The sequence below is a fragment of the Callithrix jacchus genome, chromosome 4 (genome assembly GCF_049354715.1).
Source record: "Callithrix jacchus isolate 240 chromosome 4, calJac240_pri, whole genome shotgun sequence".
NCBI classification, from domain to species: Eukaryota; Metazoa; Chordata; class Mammalia; order Primates; family Cebidae; genus Callithrix; species Callithrix jacchus.
This window is the reverse complement of record NC_133505.1, coordinates 135496866-135516941: the sequence shown is the minus strand read 5'-3', so window position 1 is coordinate 135516941 and position 20076 is coordinate 135496866. Positions and strand designations below refer to the sequence as shown.

At 36.1% G+C, this 20076-nt stretch overlaps 1 protein-coding gene and 1 long non-coding RNA gene across 3 annotated transcripts in view; one reads left to right on the top strand and one right to left on the bottom strand.

Moving 5' to 3' along the window:
- The window catches only part of LAMA2 (laminin subunit alpha 2), a 637958-nt gene that overhangs the window by 601740 nt on the left and 16142 nt on the right, over positions 1–20076 (bottom strand). The gene's annotated exons all lie outside the window — the stretch shown is intronic.
- Positions 358–2338, top strand: LOC144582206 (uncharacterized). Its single transcript, XR_013534541.1, has 2 exons — positions 358–412; positions 2208–2338. It is a non-coding gene; the product is annotated as an uncharacterized LOC144582206 (long non-coding RNA).

Here is a 20076-nt window from a genome sequence, read left to right as displayed (position 1 = left end):
TTTTGTTTTGTTTTTGTTTTTTTCATTTTGAGACAGAGTCTGGCACTGTTGCCTGGGCTGGAGTGCAATGGCATGATCTCAGTTCACCTCAACCTCTGCCTCCTGGATTCAAGCAATTCTCCTGCCTCAGCATCCCAAGTAGCTGGGATTACAGGCATGTGCTACCATGTACAGTTCAGTAGTATTAAGTACCTTCCTATTGTTGTGCAACCACCACCAACATTCACAACCAGAATGCTTTTTATTTTGCCAAACTAACTGGATACTCATTAAACAATAACTCCCCACTCCTCTCTCCCTGCAGCCCCTGGTAATCACCATGATACTTTCTGTATCTAAGTATAATCACTCATAATACTTTCTTTCAGCCCCTGGTAATCACCATTATACTTTCTGTCTCTGACTACTTTAGGTAAGTAGAATTGTAACAGTATTTGTCTTTTTGTGACATATTTCACTTAGCAGAATGTCCTCAAGGTACATTCATATGGTAGCATGTGTCAGAATTTCCTCTCTTTTAAAGACTGAATAATATTCCATTGTATACATGTATAACATTTTATTCATCTATTCATATGTCAATAGTCAGGTTGCTCACACATTTTGACCATTGTAAATAATGCTACTATGACAGAAATGTACAAATATCTTTTCAGGGCCCTGCTTTTAATTATTTGGGGCATATGCCCAGAAGTGGAATTGTTGGATCATATAGTAATTATATTTCTACCCTCCATACTGTTCCCCATGGTTTCCCATGATTGTCACACCATTTTGTATTCCCATCAACAATGCGTGAGGGTTCTAATTCCTTCACATCCTCAACAATTTCTATCTTTCAATTTTAAAATTATGGCAGCCATCCTAATGGGTATAAAGTTTCTTTTGAATTTTTTTACAACCAAAATATATTCACATACTATTTTTTAAACATTTAAAATATCTCAACAATATGGTGTGAAACTTAAGCATATATATTCTCTAAAAGGCTTGTTGATGTTATTTCTGGTTAAATAATTCTCTTCTCTAAAAGAAGATGCAATTGTGTAAAGAATAATTGCAGGCCGGGCGCGGTGGCTCAAGCCTGTAATCCCAGCACTTTGGGAGGCCAAGGCGGGTGGATCACGAGGTCAAGAGAGCGAGACCATCCTGGTCAATATGGTGAAACCTCGTCTCTACTAAAAATAAAAAAAATTAGCCGGGCATGGTGGCGCATGCCTGTAATCCCAGCTACTCGGGAGGCTGAGGCGGGAGAATTGCCAGAACCCAGGAGGCGGAGGTTGCGGTCAGCAGAGATTGCGCCGAGACGAGATAGTGCCATTGCACTCCAGTCTGGTTAACAACAGCGAAACTCCATCTCAAAAAAAAAGAATAATTGCAATGCGGTTGGTGAGAAGGGCTAGTTGGCCTACGGTGGAGTAATATAGAGCATTTGGGGAAATTCACCTACTGGGAAATAACCCATCTGCATGAGCTGGCCCTACAAACCCAGGGGGATTAATGGGGGTACCTGTACATTGAGCTCTTACAAATATCTAAGAGAGGAGTATAAATTTTTCATATAAGGGATTAAGAAGGATGTTTTAAAAATAAAAGCTTTAGTTCATTGTTTAGGGGATTTTTTTTCTGGGATAAATTTTCTTGAATTGTTAACTGATAATTTAATTGTTACTCAAAATAATCAAAATAGCAGCATGTTTCCTTCACTCTAAAAACTTAGCTGGAAAACTTGTCCTCCTCCTTCTCTTCCTCTTTCTCCTTTATGAGCAGTTCAGTAACATTAGAATTGAACATTAATGAGTGTTTAAAAGGAATGATTTTGGATGGAGAAGAGTTTTATGTTGTCAGTAGTCAGTAGTTCTGGTAAGGGCAAATATAGCATCATATTAATGGAAAGATCTGTTTAACAGCTATGTATACATAGACATACACACACACATACATATACATGCTAGAATCTTGAGAGCATAGTGTGATTTTAGTAGATTTTGAAGAATGTTTTCTTCTGCCATTATACGTAAGGGGAGATAGTAGCTCTCAAAAAATTTTCTTGTGTTTCCTATACTTCTCAGCTCCTTGCAGTTAAGAGAAGCATATGACTATTCTTAGACAGTGAAAATGTAGAGTGGAGTCATGACTATGACTTCCTGTCTGAAGCACCGAAGACCTAGGTACCAGCTCCCCGCTCCTCTCTTCCTCTCTCACAGCACCCATAAAAGCCATTTGCTGAGTTGAAGACATCACAAGAGGAGGACAACAGGGACCCTGAGTCACCAGATGGACCTGTATTTGACATTGCATCATGGAGAAATAAACCTCTGTAATGCTAAACTTTTAAGACTTTGGGGTTTATTTGTTCCTGCAGCATGGCTTAGCATTCATCAGACTACTACAGCCAATTAGTGATTGAATAATTGTGTTTGTATAAGAATTAGCAGTGACACTGAGAACGGTGGGAAAAATTATTATTTCTCTGATCATTCTACTATCTATATCTCCATCCTTTCCGTATTAAATATATTAGATATATTTTCCCCTTTTAAAATAACTATAATTGTTTCCTAACAGAGCTATGTTTGTTTCCTAATTTAGCTATATTAGTTTTCTAGGACTGCCATAATAAATGACCACAAACTAGGTAGCTTAAAACAACAGACATTGGTTTCACAGTTCAGGAGGCTATCAGTCTGAAACCAAAGTGTCAGCCTAGTTGGTTCCTTCTAGACATGGTGGGAAAGATTTTTCATTCCTCTTTTCTTGGCATTGCTTGGCTTGTGGATGTACCACTCCTGTCTCTGCCTCCACCTTTACACAGCTTTCTCCCTGTGTTCTGTATCTCCTCTCCTCTTCAATGAGGACCCCAGTCATATTAGATCAGGGTCCACTCTAAACTAATATGGCATCACCTTAACTTAATTACATTTGCAAAGGTCCTATTTGCAAATAAGGTCACATTCATAGGTACCTGGGGGTAAGAGTTCAAAATTTCTTTTTAAAGGGCACATTCAGCCTACAAAAATAGCTTATCAATGACATACCACTTCAGCTTCCCACTTTCATCTTCTGGAAGTAAATCTTATAAAATGGATTTAAACAACCTTTCTTTTTAGTCATCATTTTAGAAATTGTTTTGTTTTTGTTTCACGTTAAGTTACCAACTTTCAAAAAAGGAGAGATAATCTTAGTCCAATACTTATTTAAATTCAAACGTAATTATTGTCTATACTTATACTGAAAATTACGTTACTATATAAGATGTTCTAATAAGTTTGTACACTGCAGGCAAAATATATGTTTCAAGCTTTTTAAGTGCCCTTGCTAAGATAAGCACATGCAACGGTGCAAAGACAGGATCGATGATCAGAAATGGAATGTAGTTGTCCATCCAAACTGCCAGTTCAAAACATTTCAGTTGTTTTCTTTGTTCCTTTCTTAATCAATAATCAGTCCTTTTCTGGTCTTTCTCTTCTTCTCCCTTGTTACAGTGCTTCATACTCTCTCAACAACCCTCTCCCAACATAAAAAATCAAGAGCAGACTTCAAAGTACAAAGGCACCCTAAAGTTATATTTTGTCTCATTAATTTGTTCAACAGGTTCACACACATATACTCATATATGTGTATACAACAAGTACTCATAAAGCCCTGGGGAAACAATGGCGAACAAACCAAGAGAGTCCTGTTTGCCAGAACTTATACTCTAAATAGAAGCACAGAAACTAGGATATAAACGTGATTAATTGGGAAGAGGGTTTGATTGGGGGAAGAACAGAGCCAATATGCGTACAGAAAACAGGAAAATTCAAACTAGTTTAAAGATCAAAAAGTGGTTCTTGGAGAAACTATAAAAATGGAGCATGAGGGCTGGGCACGGTGGCTCATGCCTATAAACCCAGCACTTTGGGAGGCCGAGGCAGGCAGATCACCAGGTCAAGAGATCGAGACCATCCTGAACAACACGGTGAAACCCCGTCTCTACTAAAAATACAAAAATTAGCTGGACGTGGTTGTGCATGCCTGTAGTCCCAGCTGCTCGGGAGGCTGAGTCAGGAGAATTGCTTCAACCCAGGAAGTGGAGGTTGCAGTGAGCCGAGATCATGCCACTGCACTCTAACCTGGCGACAGAGTGAGACTCTGTCAAAAGAAAAAGGGAACATGAAATTGGCATGCATTAGTCAGGTTAACAGAGAGGTGTTCAGGCCATGGCAACATCATGGGCACAGGCTCTGAACTGAAAGAGATGGCAATATATTCCGTAAATCCAAAGGAATTCAGAATGGATACCGCTCATTTTTATGATTTAAAAAGTGGTGAGAGATGAGGTTGGAGAGAACTGCAGAGGCCAGAACATGAGGTATCTTATAAATAAGGTTGTCATATAATTCATCATCGAAACCAGTCCACTTCTGAGAATAAAGGAATCACTACTATTAATTAGGCTGGGGCAGCAGTTGTAAACTAGGGCTGACAGAGACTAGCTGGGATGTATGGCTACATGACTTATAAATCACATAAACAGAGGTTGGATTTCATACTAAGGTCAATCAGATGCCATGACAGCATTTCAGGAAGAAGAATAGCTCAATACTGTCGTATTTTGTAAAGCTTAATCTAGCTGAAGTACAACAAACAAATGGGAGAGGGCTAAACTGGAAGAAGAATATCCATTAGAAGGCCACAGTGATGATTTCTAGTTGTGAGATGATGGTGGCCTGAATCACTGTGATGGTTGTAAGCCTGTAAGGAAACTGAAGTAGTAATAAGTTGAACTATATGAAATTGCTGCTACTCACCATTTTAACCTACAGAAAGGGCAGTTTCATAAGGCTCAACTAATAGATTTTGAGGAACTAGGATTGCTTTGTGGCCAATATTAACCATTATATAATTGTTACATGATGATGATGCCAATAATGATAGTGATGATGATGATGACGAGTGAGAATAGTGGTATTATCATGACTGACTGACATAAGTTGTACATTAAAGTTTAAAACATAGAACACTTAAAATTGCTACGTCTTGACATTGAGAGAAGAGTCGATTGTATATGGTTCATACATAAATAGGCACAAAGAGGGAACCAACCCCAGAACAACAATCACAATGAGTGCCTCATGATTCTCAAAGAGGGAGATAGAAGAAAACTACCAGCATTTTTATGGGGTCATCACTGAGGAAACAGAGTGGAAGTGTGTTCATTTTCTGGAGATCAGCAGAACACAGTGAAAGTGATGGGGAGAGGAGAAACACCATGGGTCAGATGGAATGTAGATCTGAAGTCAATTTTGAGGTTACTGTGGGGAAACTGAATTTGTACCAGGAAGGATTTCTGATCTCTACTATTTAAAACAATCACAGTATATTACCTATGTTGATACATTTAATCAGGATCCAAAATGCCCACCTCTCAATCCTGACACTGTGACATTACTTATGTTCCCTGTTGCTCCCAGGTTCCATATCAGAAAAATGATCCAAAGGCTGAACCTTGGACTACTTGTTTTAAATGGAAAAGTAACTGAAAAATTACTGGATTGGGCTAAAATTAGCTGAAAGCACCCATATTGTTTGCCCTAAGGAAACTGGGGGTTCGAAGTCACAAATCAAATTTTACACAATAAATTTAAAATGTGCATTTTTTACACAATGCTGTGAATATTATATTTGTCACAAGAGAATGTTTAGTGTAGTGGAGATAATTAAGAAAATGAAGATGAGGAAGACTACTAGGTTTCTAGTTCTACAATAGGTTGGGTGACAATTTTCTAGATAGTATTTATGGGAGAATAGCGAGGATAGGAGTCAAAGATGAAACGTTCAGTTTAACAGCTAATAAATCTGCAAATTTTAACTTCCAATATTTGCTTATTTCTTTTTATTAACTCTAATTTTACTTAAGATGATTTAGAATTATATAGGATTTTATGATAAAAATCTGTTAGGTTTTCAGATAAACACAACCATGACTGGCATGCAAATATATATACGTCCTAAAAAGTTTACCTTAGATCCTGAAATATTTTTCCCCAATATATCTAAAAACCAACTTCAGAAGTCCTACTTCACTAAATTGCATTATAAATTTAGGAAATTTAAAGTAATATTACCAATGTTTCAGTAAAAATAATCACTTTGGGAAAAATAATTATATTTTCTTACTTCTAAATCTTACCCTCACACAAAAAAATAACAGAGCTAACCTTTCCATCATTCTTGATTAACCCGTACCACTTTGTAACAATGAGTTTAAAGTAAAGGAAATAAGTAGAAGAAACAAAAAATATTAAGAATATAAAAGTCAGGTTCAGTGGCTCATGCCTATAATCCTAGCACTTTGGGGGACTGAGGGGAAAGGATTGAGCCCAGGAGTTCAGCCTGAGCAACATGGCAAAACCCCATCTTTACCAAAAAAAAAGAAAAGAAAAATTATCCAGGTGTGGTGGTGAAAGCCTGTCGTCCCAGCTAGTGGGGAGACTGCGGTGGGAGGATCACTTGCAACTGAGATGTCAAGGCTGCAATGAGCCATGATCCTACCACTGCACTTCAGCCTGGGCAACAGAGTAAGAACCTGTCTCAAAAAATATATATATATATATAAAGAAAAAGGACAGATAATAGGGTGATAGTATAAAGAGAAAATGTTATAAGAAAATAAAATGATTCTTAAAATTTTACACATTCAGCAAAGTGGTTGTGGAGGAATTAAAATAACATGGGGAAGAACTAGTGCTGATATGAAGCTCTTCCCATTTCCCTTACCTCCAGGACCAACCATAATAATATGTAAGTCCTGAAGCAAGTAAGGGGAGCCTCTTCATAAAACAAAGGAAATTTAATTCTTTTGTGGCTTAAAAAGGAATTAAAAAAAGTAAAAGATAAAATGACTTTTCATTGAGAATGCAAAGCACACTTTTAAATAGTGAAGAAAAATAATGTTCTTCTCTATATACTATTAGAATCTTCAAGGCACTCAACCAATTTCTCACGTGGATTGATGAGCAAGCTCTCTTTTCTGCTTATATATAGTTTCTAATTGTAGTAAGTACATAGTAAACATATTACTTCTATAATTAGTTGTTTTTCTTTTAAGCAGGGCTTCAATTTCATGTTCATGGAAGGACAAGAAGAGATGATGAGATATCATGGAATTTTAAAAAAGAAAGCCAGCACAAAGAGAATGAAAGAAAAAGAAATGAAAACAAGAATCAAATGGATCAAGGTAGATATGGGGGAATAGTAAACCCAAATGTGAAGATGATGCCAGACAGAAAGAGAGGTCAATACTCCTTAGCTATCTAAAACCTACTGTTTAAAAGTTTCCACTTCGCCAAACTCCATCCCATCAGATCCAATCTTACCATCTGCCTTATAACTTATCCAATTCATTCCAATTAAAACAGTGAAATGATCCAGCTGGAAGGCCAACAGGTTTCCAATTTAACTTGAATGTTCAGATGGAAAAGATGCTGAGTGGGAAGGTGAAGACTCACCTCTAGCTCTAAGTTCATGGGCCAAACTCACAGCCACTGCTGCCCTGACATCAAATGCTTCTCAAAGTTGTTGGACGCCTCCTGGCTTCTCCACATCGACACTATTTGAGAAACACCACTCCACAGAAAAAAAAATGTGAAGCACTATGCAACCAGATTTTAACTTAAAAAAGCAATCATTGGATAAAGACAAAGCAATCACTTAAAATGCTATTTTACTGAAACAGTGTTCAATTGAAATGCCCAATTATAAGAGCACTGGATACTCAGTTTCAGAAGTAGCCACATAATACTTATATATGCACATAACAGCAGCTCAGTGATTTTAATACCAGTTGTTTCAGTTGATAAAATTAGTACCTACAGTCAGTGTTGTCTCTAATTTTTATATTTATTTTAGAGTACCTACCAACCCAACGAATAGGAATATGAATCAAGATAATTGAAATTTTTTAAAAGTTTGTCAAGGACTGAAAATTGTGGCCTCAATTCCTATATCCCACTTAGTCAAACAGATTTTTTTTTGGTCACCTGGCTCTTATGCTACCCACTTAGGACAATTAAACTGCTATTGAAAATTGCCATGAAATGCAGGACTATCATCACCAAGGGAGATGGACAGGGATGAACTAGCAGCAATTAAGGACAGCACAGCAGTTAGATAACAGATAACATCAGCTGACATGCAAATAATTAGGCAGTAGGTGCACATGGAATTAAATATTTGAATTTCAATGAAAACCGTATTTAAATTCCTTTAAAAATAGTGACTAATTAATTATATTATACATTTTATTTTAGAAATAAAAAACAGATAGGTTATCTCTCATCATAAATAGTTGGTAGACTAATCACCAAATGATTAAACTTATATTATTCCCCACAGTTGTTTTCACTATGAATGTCCAACTAAAGACTTGGATTTTATATTGTGGTGTTAGAGTTCATTTTTTAGACTATAAAATAACTGGCAGACTATCCACCTGCATAAACATCATTCCAAATTGCGATACACTTTTTATCAGACAATGTATTTCACACTGTTTAAGTAATAGTCCCATCGAGTGTAGTTATATAAGACTCTGCCAAGTTTACCTGCAGAGAAACACACTTCAATAGTGCTCACACAGCATGAAGGCATTTATCATTATTCAAATAGAGAAGAAAAGAAAGGGTTCTGATGTTTTTGACATTATAACTGGCTTGTGGTAAACTGCTGGTAAGCAGTGTTCAGTGGGCTGTACTTATCCTACACAACTGGAAGACATCTCTCATGCTGTTCCACAAAATACTAAGAGAATCAGAAAGGCTTTGGGTGGAATTCCTTCCTTAGCTCTCCCCCTGTTTTCCCATACCTCTTTAAAGACAACCACAGAGGAATCTAAAAAGCAGGTTAGCAACTAAAAGAGAGGAAACATGTATGTGTATATATGTATGTTTTTTTAAATAAAAGTAACCTTTCTGCTTGTTCATGTAAGTGTCTGAGTGAACATTTACAAATCATTTTGACAGAGGCAAATATATGTTCTTTTCAGCATCTGGCCAAATAGCGAGTACATGGCCATGGTATTCAGGCAAAGGTCCACATGACACCAAAGTATTTCCAATTAGATGAACTATTCAGCCATCTCAACCTTATCTCTACCATTAAATAGGGTCTAGCAACAAGCTGCTCCAATTAGAACTACTCATAAACAGGTCTGGCTAATTGTCTTAACTGTTCATTTACTTAAAATCAGTAATGTACATTAAGTATAAAGCATTTTGGGAAAAGTAATTTTTTTATTTTTAATAAGATTTAAAAACAGAAATGTATGATATAAATATGAATATCCTACTGAATTTAAGAACACATTTTAAAGAACACATTTTAAACATTATAAAATAAAGCACATTCAGATTCAATAATAAAACCCAATAATGATCAACCCAGTTTGATTATCGGTCTATTTTCGAAGATTTGCTACCTTTACCTAAAGGCTCTAGGACAAAAATTATCTGATTAGCACATACACTTACTGTTTACCACACAAAGTGACCAAAAGCCTCTTCTAAATTGAGGTGTCCATGAAAGCTGCCTTTATTATCTATAGGTGATACAACTTTAAAATTAAAGCCATTCTCCTCATATGGGCACTTATTGCTATATACTTTCCTCTAGAGACTGCTTTAAATGTGTCCCAGAGGTTCTGGCATGTTGCGTCTTCGTTCTCATTGGTTTCGAAGAACTTCTTTATTTCTGTCTTCATTTCATTGTTTACCCAGTCAACATTCAAGAGCCAGTTGTTCAGTTTCCATGAAGCTGTGCGGTTCTGGGTTGGTTTCTGTACTCTGAGTTCTAACTTGATTGCACTATGGTCTGAGAGGCTGTTTGTTATGATTTCAGTTGTTTTGCATTTGTTGAGCAGTGCTTTACTTCCAATTATGTGGTCAATTTTAGAGTAGGTGTGATGTGGTGCTGAGAAGAATGTGTATTCTGTGGATTTGGGGTGGAGAGTTCTGTAAATGTCTATCAGGTTTGCTTGTTCCAGGTCTGAGTTCAAGTCCTGGATATCCTTGTTGATTTTCTGTCTGGTTGATCTGTCTAATATTGACAGTGGAGTGTTAAAGTCTCCCACTATTATTGTGTGGGAGTCTAAGTCTCTTTGTAAGTCATTAAGAACTTGCCTTATGTATCTGGGTGCTCCTGCATTGGGTCCATATATGTTCAGGATCGTTAGCTCTTCTTGTTCTATCGATCCTTTTACTATTATGCAGTGGCCTTCTTTGTCTCTTTTGATCTTTGTTGCTTTAAAGTCTATTTTATCAGAGATGAGAATTGCAACTCCTGCTTTTTTTTTGCTCTCCATTTGCTTGGTAAATCTTCCTCCATCCCTTTATTATGAGCCTTTGTGTATCCTTGCATGTGAGACTAGACCAACATCATTCTGACACCAAAACCCGGCAGAGACCCAACAAGAAAAGAAAACTTCAGGCCAATATCCATGATGAACATAGATGCAAAAATCTTCAATAAAATATTGGCAAGCCGATTGCAAGAGCAAATCAAAAACTTATTCATCATGATCAAGTAGGATTCATCCCGGGGATGCAAGGCTGGTTCAACATACGCAAGTCTATCAACGTAAATGTCTATCAGGTTTGCTTGTTCCACCACATAAACAGCACCAAAAAAAAAAAACCACATGATTATCTCAATTGACGCAGAGAAGGCATTTGACAAAATTCAACAGCCCTTTATGCTAAAAACCCTCAATAAACTCGGTATCGATGGAACGTATCTCAAAGTAATAAAAGCTATTTATGACAAACCAACAGCCAATATCATACTGAATGGGCAAAAACTGGAAGCATTCCCTTTGAAATCTGGCACTAGACAAGGATGCCCTCTTTCACCACTCCTGTTCAATATAGTACTGGAAGTTCTAGCCAGAGCAATCAGGCAAGAAAAAGAAATAAAGGGTATTCAAATAGGAAAGGTGGAAGCCAAATTGTCTCTATTTGCAGACGACATGATAGTATACCTAAAAGACCCCATCGCCTCAGCCCAAAAACTCCTGAAACTGATAAGCAACTTCAGCAAAGTCTCAGGATATAAAATCAATGTGCAAAAATCACAAGCATTCCTCTACACCAATAACAGACTTAAAGCCAAATCAAGAACGAACTGCCATTCACAATTGCTACAAAAAGAATAAAATACCTTGGAATACAACTCACAAGGAACGTAAGGGACCTCTTCAAGGAGAACTACAAACCACTGCTCAACGAAATCAGAGAGGACACAAACAGATGGAGAAACATTCCATGTGCATGGTTAGGAAGAATTAATATTGTGAAAATGGCTATACTGCCCAAAGTAATTTACAGAATCAATGCTATCCCCATCAAGCTACCATTGACTTTCTTCACAGAACTGGAAAAAACCACCATGAACTTCATATGGAACCAAAAGAGAGCCCGCATAGCCAAGTCAATTCTAAGCAAAAAGAACACAGCGGGGGGCATCACACTACTGGATTTCAAACTATACTACAAGGCTACAGTAATCAAAACAGCATGGTACTAGTACCAAAACAGAGATATAGACCAATGGAACAAAACAGAGGCACCGGAAGCAACACAACATATCTATAACTATATAATCTTTGATAAACCTGACAAAAACAAGCAATGGGGAAAAGATTCCCTGTTTAACAAATGGTGTTGGGAAAACTGGCTAGCCATGTGCAGAAAGCAGAAACTGGACCCCTTCCTGACACCTTACACTAAAATTAACTCCAGATGGATTAAAGACTTAAACATAAGACCTGGCACCATAAAAACCCTAGAAGGAAATCTAGGCAAAACTATCCAGGACATAGGAGTAGGCAAGGACTTCATGAACAAAACACCAAAAGCATTGGCAACAAAAGCCAAAATAGACAAATGGGACCTAATCAAACTCCACAGCTTCTGCACGGCAAAAGAAACAGTCACTAGAGTGAATCGGCAACCAACAGAACGGGAAAAAATGTTTGCAGTTTACCCATCTGACAAAGGGCTGATATCCAGAATTTACAAAGAACTCAAACAGATTTACAGGAAAAAACAAACAAGCCCATTCAAAAGTGGGCAAAGGATATGAACAGACACTTTACGAAAGAAGACATATATGAAGCCAACAATCATATGAAAAAATGCTCATCGTCACTGGTCATCAGAGAGATGCAAATCAAAACCACATTGAGATACCGTCTCACGCCAGTTAGAATGGCGATCATTAAAAAATCTGGAGACAACAGATGCTGGAGAGGATGTGGAGAAAAAGGAACACTTTTACACTGTTGGTGGGAGTGTAAATTAGTTCAACCATTGTGGAAGACAGTGTGGCGATTCCTCAAGGCCTTAGAAATAGAAATTCCATTTGACCCAGCAATCCCATTACTGGGTATATATTTAAAAGACTATAAATCATTCTACTATAAGGACACATGTACACGAATGTTCATTGCAGCACTGTTTACAATAGCAAAGACCTGGAATCAACCCAAATGCCCATTGATGATAGACTGGATTGGAAAAATGTGGCACATATACACCATGGAATATTATGCAGCAATCAGAAATGATGAGTTTGTGTCGTTTGTAGGGACATGGATGAATCTGGAGAACATCATCCTCAGCAAACTGACACAAGAACAGAAAATGAAACACCGCATATTCTCACTCATAGGTGGGTGATGAAAAATGAGAACACATGGACACAGAAAGGGGAGTACTAAACACTGGGGTCTATTGGGGGGAAAAGGGGAGGGCCAGTGGGAGGGGGAGGTGGGGAGGGATAGCCTGGGGAGAAATGCCAAATGTGGGTGAAGGGGAGAAGGGAAGTAAAGCACACTGCCATGTGTGTACCTACGCAACTGTCTTGCATGCTCTGCTCATGTACCCCAAAACCTATAATCCAATAAAAAATTTAAAAAAAAAATTAAAGCCTATAAAATGAAATAAAACGATAGCAAATTCTTCTTTTGAAGTGAGCATAGCTATTTTAAAATAAGACATTGTTAGAACTGGACTAGGATGTACTGAGCCCAGGAGCTATGATGAACTTGAACCAAGTATTACACATATATGTGATAGAGGATTACATAGTTAAATAATACAGGTGAGCTCTTATCATAAGTAGTATTTCCTAGTTGCTTACTTTACATTTCCATTTTGTTTGCTAATTTCAGCATTCACTTTTCTAATAAACATGCAGACATTTTCTAAAGTGCAAAATTACATTCACCTACTATTTAAGTAGCATTTATCCCCATTTTTGCACCCGTGAGCATAGAGCACAAACCATTGGTTTGAAGTATCAAATTGATACAACATCCCATAACCAGGTGGCTTTTGGAAGTTGTGATGGTAAAACAACTGAAGCAAACCTTCAGCAACAGAAAACTATTTTTAAAGTAAAAATGCAATTTATTTCTATTTTTCCAAAACCTATTCATGAAAATTTATGTTGAAAATAATTTCTGTTAATAACCTTAGGAAAGAAATGAATGAGGAAGTTAGCTTTCCTTTTCTCTTATTAATTTTTTATCTTCATTTCTCTACAATCCTTTTTATTATTCTAATTTTTGCCTAGGTTTGCCATATGCTTATACCCACAGCAGAAGAGGATAACAGAATTTAATGGGACCTACACATACTCTCAAAAGGTAACTAAGACTTTGGCTATAATGTGAAAACCAGAGTCTCCCTAATAGACAAATTTTCTTTTCCCTTGCACACAAACCTCAATTATAAACTCATTTAATTTAGATTCACTTTGTGCTGAGGTAATTCCATTATATAAAAATATGATTATGCCTGGTATATTTTGACTCTATTTCATTGCTAATACGTTTCCTCTAATCTGCTCTGAAAGCTAAACTCTGATTGCTTTACTACTGTAGTTGTTAAGATAGTTTTAACAATGCCCACAAATTGATTCCAAAAGTGAGAATATGATGTCTTTAGTCACTATGTTGTAATAAGCTACAAGTACACAATTTTAAAATGGAATCTTGTATTAAAATGCCTGTAGTTAAGTAAAACCAATTACTAATGTCATCTAAACAACAGTGAAGAAAAGTGATAGCTTAAGTTCATACAGGCATTTAAGCCATACGAAAAGTCATATCCAGAGCCTGAGGACTTAGTGAAACTGATCTTTTTTTAATAGAAATGCATCATTTAGATACAAGTAAACCAGTTGAATAAATAATTACAATGATTGGTTAAATCAATGATGGGGTATATTTTCCTGGCTAAATTAATCACATTTGAAAAATTACTAAAAATAAAGAATTTAAAGGTTTAAAAAGTCTCCAGATACTTAGAATTGTCAATGTAGTAATGATCTTCCTCACAGCATCTAGACTCATCAATGCAATCTGATCTCTGCAGTCCCATTTCAATAACACGTTAGCAGACCCCATCTTTACCTTTCTTAATCTCTGAGTGAATATGTTTTTACATTTTTAATTTGTCGCTTATTTTCTCTCATCACAGAATAACATTTTTCTTTATCAAAGCAAATTTAAACTTAAATCCAGTCACTTAATCCTGTATTCTTCCAATTTCTCAATCCTGTTTTAACTAAATCTGCCTTTCTCATCGCCCATGCTCCACAGCCCACCATTCCCTCCTCCTGAACTGCTCTTTTCCTGATCTGCCCATCAAAATTCTCTTCTGTTCAAAACTTAGTCCAAATTCCAACTCCCTTGTGAAACTGTCCCTACTCCTATTAGATGAAAATGTTTCTACTTCCCTAGAATTTAAAAACAATTTTAATAACTTTCTTAAAGCCCTTTCCACATTCAGCCTGACTGTATGAATCTAATGATATACAAACATTTACGTTTATCTCTACTACACAATTCCTGAGGTTAAAAAATTGTCTTGCTCATCTTTGTATTTGAAGCATACAATGCCTTTTCTCATTCAAAATGCATTGACACATTCTTATTTAATGAATAAATTGGGATTTTTCTTTTCTTCCTTTTGTATCACTGCCTTACCCATAATTATAATAGATTTTAAACAGTTAACTAACAAATGAATAATACCCTGCTTTAAAAGTTAAACAAAATATATTTATTCTGTTTTATATGCCTATGCAGAATTTATAGGAATCTCAAATTTGCCCAAAACTTAAACAATAAAATCTTTTCCTATGGAGCAAACTTTTTATCTTCATTTTTTTAACTGTCTAAAAAGAGAAAGAAAGGAAGTCAGAGTGAGAAAAAATATCACTTATGGTACGATTCGTTATCCAAAAAAATTAACTTGCCAAACACCGATGTTGCTAGACGTAAATAAACATTACTAGACTAAGACCATGCCTTGATTTAGTAAACAATTAGTCTGTCATAAAATTAAATGAACATTTTTTTCCATGCAACCCAGGAATTCTACCCCTAGATAAATATGACAAATGAAAACATATGTCCATAAAAAGACTTGTACATGACTTGTATATAGCAACTTTACTCATAATAAGAACTGGAAACAGTCAAAATATCATCAACAGGCCAATAAATTAAAAACTGAGGTACACTCATAAAATGTTATCAATTTAAGGAAAGCAAAATATTGATGAACGCAAAAAGATGAATGACTTTTACAGACAGTAGACTGCGTGAAAGAAGGCAGACATAAAAAGGTACATACTTGGTGATCCAGATAAAGGAAATTTTAGGACAGATGAAACTCATCAGATAAGAGTTTGAGGGCTGTGGAAGAAGGCAGGAAAAAGCCAGTGAAGGCTTTCTGGAAAAGTAGAAATGCTCTATTTTTTTTTTTTTATTGTGGTGGTGGTTATATCAGTATACACATTTGTCAAATGTCACATACCAATATAGTTCTTATATATGAACTTTATTTTACAGAAATTATACCTTTAAAATGTTTTAAAAAGAGATTCTGTCTTTATATTATACTGTAAATATCTTCCTGTCCATATGAGCTTACTTTCCTCAGTTATAGAATCGTAACTGCAATAGTCCTAGTCCTCAGGGATCTCAGGAACAGTTGAAACAAAGTGAATAAAATGCCTGACACAAAAGTGGTACTATGCCTTCAATAGAACAGAAAAATAGTTAAAATGTAGGAAAGCTAAATGAAGATAAGAGGTTTAAGCTCAATCAACAAACCATATTTTCCCAAGAAATATTATTATACACATCTACATAAATAAGACAAATCTAAATGATTATCAAAATACATGTCAGAAATAAATATGTATGTCATTAATTAGGTCAGGACTCTAAGTAAAAGCTACCCCAAAGAATGACTTTGAAAATAAAATTGTTTTATCTTGTTTAGTATTTATAATATAGAAAACTTTGACCCAGAACATAATGCATTATATGGAAAGATTTTTAAAACTATTCAGTTTCTAGAACTTTATACCATCATATAAGTACTGGTCAACCAATATCCAACTAAAATTATAAAATATTTAATTATTTTATTTGACTTATTAATTCCTCCATTGATCAAAAATTGCATATAAGCAAAAAAAACATATGCCTCTTGGAAAAAAGACATTATTGTCTTATCTCCCACACATATGCAAGAAGTCTAATCTTCAACAGCAGTCTTTTCCTTTAACCAAATTAACAATGCTGATTGTATTCTGGCCTCCAGATGCACAACAACATGCTTCATGTTAATATGCCCAAATTCTGACCTGGCAATAATGCTAAGAAACTCAGCAGGAAATCCAGCCTCCACATATTGCTATCTAGGGAGATAGAGACAAAGGAAAAAAAATATCTGAATCACTTTATTGTAGAATGAAAAATGCTTATTAAAACTGGTATCAAGGGCATTCACACTCCAAGGCTGTTTCTGTGAGTTCTGAACAGGACACCCTCAAACCAAGCTAAAAGTAAGACTGTGGGTGGCATAATGATGAGTCAGAAAGCTGTCTTTTGAGGTGGTTACTAACTCCAGACAGAAAAGAGGAGGAGGAGATGCACAAGACCTAGTGAGTGATCTTGACCTGGATGGATTTGAAATGTTCCTCCTATCAAAGTGTAGATATATCCTGGGCATTTGTCCCTGGGTCACAGACTCTTAAGGAAATGGTGGTTCTAGAATGGGTAGAACTATTGAAACTCTTATCAGGAGTTTCCTCTTTAGGTCTAGCATTCTAAGGGCTCCTTTGAGTCCCAAACACAATTACCTGAAGATGGATGCCTACTTCTGAGCTCAGCTAGGGCTAGGTGAGAAGATCCCAGCAGCAGTCCTCTTAAAACCAAAGTCCACTGTCTTCCTTTACTTCTTCAGCCCAGATTCTTCCTTCCTCAGCCTCTGACAGCAGACAGTCTGTCATCAAATCTCAGAAACATGGAATCTAGGAAAAGATCCTATTCTTGCCAAGCTTTTTATCTTAATTTCCCTCTTTGAAAGAGAAATATTTTCTAAGCATTATTGTATAAAATACTAATTGTCTACAAGGGAATAATAAAGCATAGAATAAAATTAAGTTGCAAGAGAAAGCTACTATAATTATAGATTAATGTCCACAAAAGTTATGGAAATACTGCTAGAGAAAATCTACACAAACATACTTATAAACCATAAGTTTTATCTCATTTCAACCCAACAGCAGCCAATACTCTAAGAAATATTTGTAAATGATTTCAGAAGGAAAATAAAAGCTACCATGAAATCAGGCAATGGCATTTAAACAAAACTCTTCCATATAACTATGTAAATCAAGGGCAGTTTCTTTAAAACAAAATTGAAAGCACACATAATCCATTTTAATGCAGAATATACAAAGACACTAAGATCTGTAATTCTACTAAATGTCAACGACTCTGGAACCCACTTATTGTGGAGTCAGATATAATGAAATTCCATTTGTAGTGAAGTAGAATGGAAGTTTAAAATTACGTCAATGGAATGTAATGCACAAAACACAATTCCAGTAATAGTGAGTGTCTTACAAAGAAATCTTGGTGAAAGGATGATTTCACTGCAAGCCTCCTATATCCCTCAAATAAACATACTAGATTTTAACATCATTATTTAACAAAGTGAATTATAATAAATTCAATATTTAATACTCTAATATATGAAACCATATGCAAATCTATTATGAAGAAACAAAATGTGTGTGTTTATATGAATAATACAGTACACATAGTCTAAGTTGTGTCTGGTCACATATTTATGAATAAAATGCAAAAATGAATTAAACACTTCAAAGTGAAAGAAGAAGTAAGAATTATTTTAAACACTTTGATAAAATGAATGGATGTTTCCCTCTGGTGAACATGAGAAACCATCAATTTTCTTTTACTGAATTAAGAAAACATTGGGTAGCTCATACTTGTAATCCCAGCACTTTGGGAGACTGAGGCAGGAGGATCACTTGAGCCCAGTAGTTCGAGGCTGCAGTTGGCTAAGATAGGCAACAGAGGCTAAGACAGGGAGACCCTGTCTCTAAAAACAACAAAAATACCTTCCACTTTCCATAGTACACCCTACTTTTGATCCTACCTTCTCTTCTACTTTAAAAATGGGGCTGGAAACTCATGTCTTCCAGCTCCTCATTGATGAGAATACCTTTGTCCAATTACTTTTGTCATTTTGACCCCACGTATTATAATGCATAGTGTAAAATTCTTCATCCTATTACATATTTGATTTTTTCTTGCTTCAATTATGTGTTTATATGTTGAGTATGGGAAAGGTGGAATTTGTCTCAAAATTATATGCGCTTTCTTCTTTTATTACATCAATTGGGACATCTAAGGATTTAATTCTACAAGAACTCACCAGGTTATGGAAATATTTTCAAGTGGAAATATTTAAAGGGAATAGAAAAGTGGCATTCCATGTTGTTTTTTATTTTCCTGGTGATATGGTCTGGCTCTATGACCCCACAAAATTTCATCTTGCATTGTAATCCCCATGTGTTGGGGAGGGGCCTTCTGGAAGGTGATTAGATCATAGGAGTGGTTCCTTCCTGCTATTCTAGTGATAGTGAGTGAATCTCATGAGATCTGATGGTTTTAAAAGGGACTTTTCCCCCACTTCACTCTTCACTTTTCCTTCCTGATATCGTAAAGAACGTGTTTACTTTCCTTTCCGCCATGATTGTAAGTTTCCTGAGGCCTCCCCAGCCGTGCGGAACTGAGTCAATTAAACCTCTTTCCTTTATCAATTACCCAATCTTGCACGGTTCTTTACAGCAGTACGAGAACAGACTAATAAACTTGGTATGTATTCTTCATAAATCAAGAAACAGTAAAGTGATTGAAAAGACATTATGAATTAAATAATAAAAGAACTCTAACATCAACTGTAGAATTATTAGCTAAATATTCTAAGACTGGGAATTAATATTAAATACTTCTTTGCCTCTTCACTAACCTTTTGAGTATGGTAGTATATAAGGCAGTTACCTCTACAGCTGGGGTACAGGTGATAATTTCTTAAAATGAATGACTTAGCCTAATAAAAAATAAGTAAGGGTGTAAAGAGAATCCCAAGATTTTCTAAATCCCAGACATGCATTTTGGTTCTTTATTAATTAGTCATTCCAATATGGAAAGTAGCGTTTATTAAAGGTGAAAACTAATTTGAAAATTACAGCATTGTAACAGTACTTAGAGAGGAGAAGTCCAAGATTCTTGAAAATTGAATCTATAGGTAATCTATAACATGTTTTTGTTTTGGGGTTTTTTTTGTTGTTGTTCCAAGATAGGGTCTTGCTCTGTTGCCCAGGCTGGAGTGCAGTGGTATGATCATGGCTCACTGCAGCCTCAACTTCCCAAGCTCAAGTAATCCTCCTGCCTCAGCCTTCTGAGTAGCTGGGACCACTGGCATGTGCTGCCACATGCAGCTAATTTTTTAATTTTATTTTTGTAGAGGCAGGGATCTTACTATTTTGCCTAAGCTGGTCTTGAACTCCTGGCCTCAAGCCATCCTCCTGCCTTGTCCTTCCAAAGTGCTGGGATTACAGCTGTGAGCTACCATGCCTAGACGAGAGGGTGTCCTTGATGGCTCAAATACCTTAGTGAAAGAGGGGAATTGTCATTTTTTG